This window comes from Mytilus galloprovincialis, chromosome 7 (genome assembly GCF_965363235.1).
Source record: "Mytilus galloprovincialis chromosome 7, xbMytGall1.hap1.1, whole genome shotgun sequence".
Classification (NCBI taxonomy): Eukaryota; Metazoa; Mollusca; class Bivalvia; order Mytilida; family Mytilidae; genus Mytilus; species Mytilus galloprovincialis.
This window is the reverse complement of record NC_134844.1, coordinates 65407608-65413987: the sequence shown is the minus strand read 5'-3', so window position 1 is coordinate 65413987 and position 6380 is coordinate 65407608.

The window sequence follows — 6380 nt, the reverse complement described above, 5'->3', positions numbered from 1 at the left end:
CAAAATTTGTCCACATCAACCAAAACTGACCATATTTGCACTTCATTATGTGAATCTTAAAAGCCGCATAGCAAATCAGTTATATTTTTATATCAAGATGGGTTGTATAATACAAATAACAGAAAAATTGGAAAAAAATGACTTTAAGTTTTGGTTCGCATCAATTTATAGTGCCAGCATGTCCTATTTTTATTCAAAATATTGAATCGTCAACAAATATCAGAAGTTTTCAAATCTCAGACGGACTGGTATAACAAAATTATTTGTCCACATCAACCAAAACTGACCATATTTGCACTTTATTATGTAAATCTTAATACCGCATAGTAAATCTGTTATATTTTTATATCAGGATGGGTTGTATTATACTAATTTCATCAATATTGGAAAAAAATGACTCAAAATTTTGGTTCATATCAATTTATAGTGCCAGCATTTCCTATTTTTTTCAAAATGTTGAATCGTCAACAAAAATCAGAAGTTTTCATACCTCAGACTAACTAGTATAACAAATTTATTTGTCCACATCAACCAAAACTGACCAGATTTCCACTTTATTATGTTAATTTTAAAAGCCGCATAGTAATTCAGTAATATTTTTTATATCAGAATGGGTTGTATAATACTAATTACATAAATATTTGGAAAAAATGACTTAAAATTTTGGTTCATATCAATTTATAATGCCAGCATGTCTCATTTTTATTCAAAATATTGAATCGTAAACAAATATCAGAAGTTTTTATACCTCAGACTGACTGGTATAACAAAATTATTTGTCCGCATCAACCAAAACTGACCATATTTGCACTTTATTATGTAAATGGTAAATTCTGCACAGTAAATAAGTTATATTTTTATAACAGAATGGGTTGTATAATACAAATAACAGCAATATTGGAAGAAAATGACTTAAAATTTTGGTTAACAACAATTTATAGTGCCAACATGTCCCATTTTTATTCAAAATATTAAACTGTCAACAAATATCAGACGTTTTCATACCTCAGACTGACTGGTATGACAATATTATTTGTTCGGATCAACCAAAACTGACCATATTTACACTTTATTATGTAAATTTTAATAACCGCATAGTAAATCAGTTATATTTTTTTATTTATCAGGAGGGGTTGTATAATACAATTGACAGCAATATTGGCAAAAAAACCTAAAAATTGTGGTTTGCATCAATTTATAGTCCCAGCATGTCCTCATTTTATTCAAAATATTAAACTGTCTACAAATATCAGAAGTTTTCATACCTCAGACTGACTGGTATAACACAATTAATTGTCCATATCAACCAAAACTGACCATATTTGGACTTTATGATATAAATCTTAATAGCCGCATAGTAAATCAGTTATATTTTTATATCTTGATGGGTTGTATAATACAAATAACAGCAATATTGGTAAAAAATGACCTAAAATTTTGGTTCGCATCAATTAATAGAGCCAGCTTGTACTTTTTTTATTCAAAATATTGAATCGTAAGCAAATATCAGAAGTTTTAATACCTCAGACTGACTGGTATAACAAAATTAGTTGTCTAGGTCAACCAAAACTGACCATATTTGCACTTTATTATGTGAATCTTAAAAGCCACATAGTAAATCAGTTATATTTTTATATCAGGATGGGTTGTAGAAAACAAATAACAGAAATATTGGAAAAAAATGACTTACAGTTTTGGTTTGCACCAATTTATATTGCCAGCATGTCCGCTTTGTATTCAAAATATTGAATCGTAAACAAAATATTAGAAGTTTTCATACCTCAGACTGAATGGTATAACAAAATTATTCAAATTGATTTCACTCCTGGTTTTTAGTGGAGTTCGTGTTGTTTCTCAATTATTATTTATAACTGTTGATGTAAATGTCCTTTGGTTTTGTGAGTCTTTGTTTACTCCTTGGTTTTGATTGTTATTGTCTTATAATGAAAAGTTTTAGAAGTTCTCTTCTTGAAATAGTGTACTGTTGATTTATTATGTCGGTTGATTGATTTCGTTTGTAGCTTAGCGTTCTTTGTTTAATTTTGTATTCATGTTCACAACGAGTATTTTTTTCGGACGTCCCCGATATCATTGATAATCGTTACGGATAAGTCAGTTTTAATTGACGAGATATGGTACAAATGTTTGTACTTATACAAAACCATATCAGTATCCTTTTTTATACAATGTACAATTTTCGATTGAACATTTGGCAAAACAGAACTGTACATCATATGAATCCAATGCAAACAAGGTGAAGAGACTATTTAAAATAGGGAACGAAGCAACGAAAACCGTGATGTTTATATCCCATCATATGAAAATATTTTTCCGAAGTGTTGGATAACCTATCTATGGAGGCATCTATCCGCCTTGATTTTTGAATATGTAACTTTTTAAAAGTGGAAACATAGCAAGTCTGCAACTCAGTAAAAATATTGGAACTGATTTTTTGTAATTAATAAAATTTAATATTTCGAATTAAAAATTGATTTTAAATTGTTCTGGTTCGAAACACATATACGTAAAATCTTAAGATAAAAGTCGTGTTCATAAAAGAAATGTACAAACACGAACTTTATTTTTTTAATTTACACAATCAGTAAACGCGAAAAGTAAACGTGTGTTTACATTCAAGTGCACGTAATAATATAGTTGTGAAATCTGTAGTAAACCCCCGTTTACTTTTAAGTGCACGTAAAAATCAACCTGTGAAATCTGAAGTAAACGCCTGTTTACTACTGACTAAACGGACACAGAGTAAACGCGCGTTTACTCGGGTAGACATTAGAAATTTCCATTTTGACCAAGTTAACGTAATAATAGTAAACGCGAAAATTAACGTGAACTAACGGAATATGTGCACGCGGCGTTAACGGGCGTTTACTTTATGTAATGCTTGGTCTGCATCCAACTGTATATGATACATTTTGTATTTTAATTGAAACACTTTTCACAATGTTATTGCTTTTGTCTGAAGCTTTAATTTTGTTTATTATGATGTAAAAACTATATCTTTCTTATATACATTATTATATACTTTAACAATAAATTCCATATGACAAAATTAAAATCGTAATCAATTCAAGGTCCCCTAATTTTACACACCAATCTTGAACCACTTCTGTCTCCTGACTGTGTCTTTATTAAAACCGTCGAAAATCATTTTGCCCAAATATCTTACAGTATGATAATCATTATCATAATTTTAACAGGCAACTTGTTGTGTTTTTATCTATATATGTTCATAGTCGGAAGTTAAAACATAACGTCTGTTACATTGGCCAAAAAAATGTGTTGCCTCAGTTTAAAAGCACCCGATTTTAAACTCGCCACTGTTAGTGTTGGTTTATCGTGGAATAGCCTCACATTGAAGAAAAAGCTGTTAAGTTTATCTTAGATTGATTTTACATGTAAAAGATACAGATAAGGTTTTTGTGTGGTAGTAGCAATAATTACCCTCTTAAAAAACTTAGTAATTAAGTCATGTACTGTTGTGACACGTTCTCGGCAAGATGCTATTGTTCATAAAAACGCAAAAACAAATGATCAACAAACTATACAAATAAAACCAATCAAAAAATTTTTCTATTTGTACAGCCTCGTTTCGTTTGGTGATTTTTTTCCCCAGATATGAAAGTCTCATCACTCCATTAGGAAATCTTATCTAATTCACCAACAAAAAATGAGAGATTCGGTCACATGAACTCGAAAAGTAAAGGGTGTCTCCTACTTTGCATGCACACCACACCATGCAATTTCACCCTTGATATGTAATGACATAAAATTGTTATTTAATACTTTTTCCTGAAAAAAGATGGTGTTTTAAAGTTAACAATTGAATAATAATAATAATATCTAAATATGTTTTGATTGATAAATAAAGAGTTACCTTAATTGAATTCACAATTTCAGCAAATGACAACAAAACAATACAGTTTATAATCATCCTTCTTTCCCGGGTTGCAATGATAGAATAAAAATTATGCAAAATGACATCAAAACACGTGGGACAAATTCAATATTAGGTTCTGAATTAATAAATTAAAATAATTGCTTGTTTGCCGTGAAGTCATTTGCTCGTAAACTAATCAATTTTGAATGTGCTAATCATGGAATAAAGTACATTGTTTCGATAAGACCAGCAGTTGTTAAAAGTTGTAAAAGAAGACCCCGTCTACTTCCGTTGTCCTAATATTTAAGTTTTTCCCCAAGGGATCAGAATTAAAGCAACACTTTTACATTTAAGCTTTACTGAACATCAAAATGGGCATTGTATACATGATTAATAAGACAATATGTATTATGTTAAGATGTTTTTATTTAAAACACACAATGCAGAACAATTGTTTTACATCAATAATATCATCAAACTATCAAACAATATGACCGCTTTCCGAAAACCCAATATACCAAAGTTGAGACATTGCCATTTCTGTTATGTGAAAAAATAAACTTCAAATAAAGGCAACAGTAGTATACCGCTGTTCAAACTCATAAATCCATGGACAAAAAACAAAATCGGGGTAACAAACTAAAACTGACGGAAACGCATATATATAAGAGAACAACGACACAACACTACAGTGTAACTAAACACACACAGAAACGGACCAAGCATCAGACAAAATCCCACGAGAATAACAAATATAACATCAAAACCAAATACATGAATTTGGGATAGACAAGTACCGTGACACGTCTTATCGCAATGTCAATTTACAAAATAGGCTATCATATCGAAAAAAAAGACCACGTCTACTTACGATGAATACTTTAGAGTTTTCGCAAGGGGATCAAATTTTTTTCACTTTTACATTACAGTTCTACTGAATCGATACTGTCTGGGTTAATTGGGTGTCCTTTTTGTTGTGTCTTTGTTATTTGATTGATTTATGAATTGTTATGAATTTACGTGTCTCCTTGATCGTTTTTTACACTGTATTTTATTTATCGAGATTGGGAGATTATGTGAGTTGTCGTCAAACATGTGTGCATTCAGTCTCAAGTGTGAAACTATAATATCCAATACAAGAACAGGACAGTTATTGCAGTCTGTGGTGAATTTATCGAAAGTTATTTCCTCGGGCATACAACCTCAATTACATTTTTAAATATCTTGAATATTTAAAGCAAAAAGGTCATCTAAGTGGCAATATGTGTTTTAAAAATTATCAAATAAATGTCATTCAGACAGATCTTTTATTTGTTTTCAATTGGTTACGTTGATATAGTCGAGAAGTCAATTTTGTAATGTAATGTCGTTTATGATTATCATTTGAAATCGGTATTTTCTTAAAATAGTTGTTTTGTTCTGATACTCAACATTATAAAATAACCAATGTTAAAAAAGGTATACAATGACAGACAATAGACAACAAAAAATAATAAAGTGCGCAACTTTGACCCTCAATACTAGATGAACTGAAATGGTTTTTTTTTGCAAAGACAAATAAAATTGCTATAATTAAAAAATCCTTAACTCAAATATGCAGAAATGAAAAGATAACGAATGCTTTCAATACTGTTATATATTAAATTATATTATTATAATGTACGATAGATATGTATAAGTATCATGAGTATACTGTAAAACAAATTGCGTTATAACCATAAAACATAAAACATGTTTGTCATGTCAACATAATTAACAAAATGATTATTTTTATAATGGAGAATTAGTACGATTTCCCTTTTTAAACTACCTCAAAATCAAGAAACACACAAGAGTAGGAATGGTGGGAAAACGTAGAACTTTTATTACCAATGGAATAATTGTAAAAGATAATTTACAATGATGTTAATCAATCACTTTGATTTATTTAACAGACAAAAGATATAGTTGGATTTAAGTGCTTGTCTCAAACTTAGTATCGGTAGAGCGGTCACTTGTTTTGTGGTTTGGTTTATGTAAATGAATCACAGTTAAATATGGCAATACTTTATAAAATTCAACTCCAAAAATGTATTTTCAGTTATTACTGCACTGAAGGTTATAATATATTAAATAAATCAATTGGCAAAAAAAAAAAAACCGCTTATTTTCATATCTGTCATGCTTTAAAAACAGGGTTTCTCATCAATTCAAAAATAATTGCAGTGTTAATACCATTATGAACAAATTGTTCAATATCTACGTCAAAACAAAAAATTAAAGGCAGTTTAATCACAGTTTTGTCACAAGTATATTCTATACTTATTTCATCATATAAACTTGGAAATCCTGTGCGAACTGAACTTCCTTGCACATAACGGTGAAGCTGTTATACAAACGGCACTCTCTTGTTTCTGTAGAAATCACGAATACTTTACAGTTCTCAGCCATTTGGCAATACAGTGCACATTCAATTTTACTTCCACATGTCAGGACTTTGTTGACC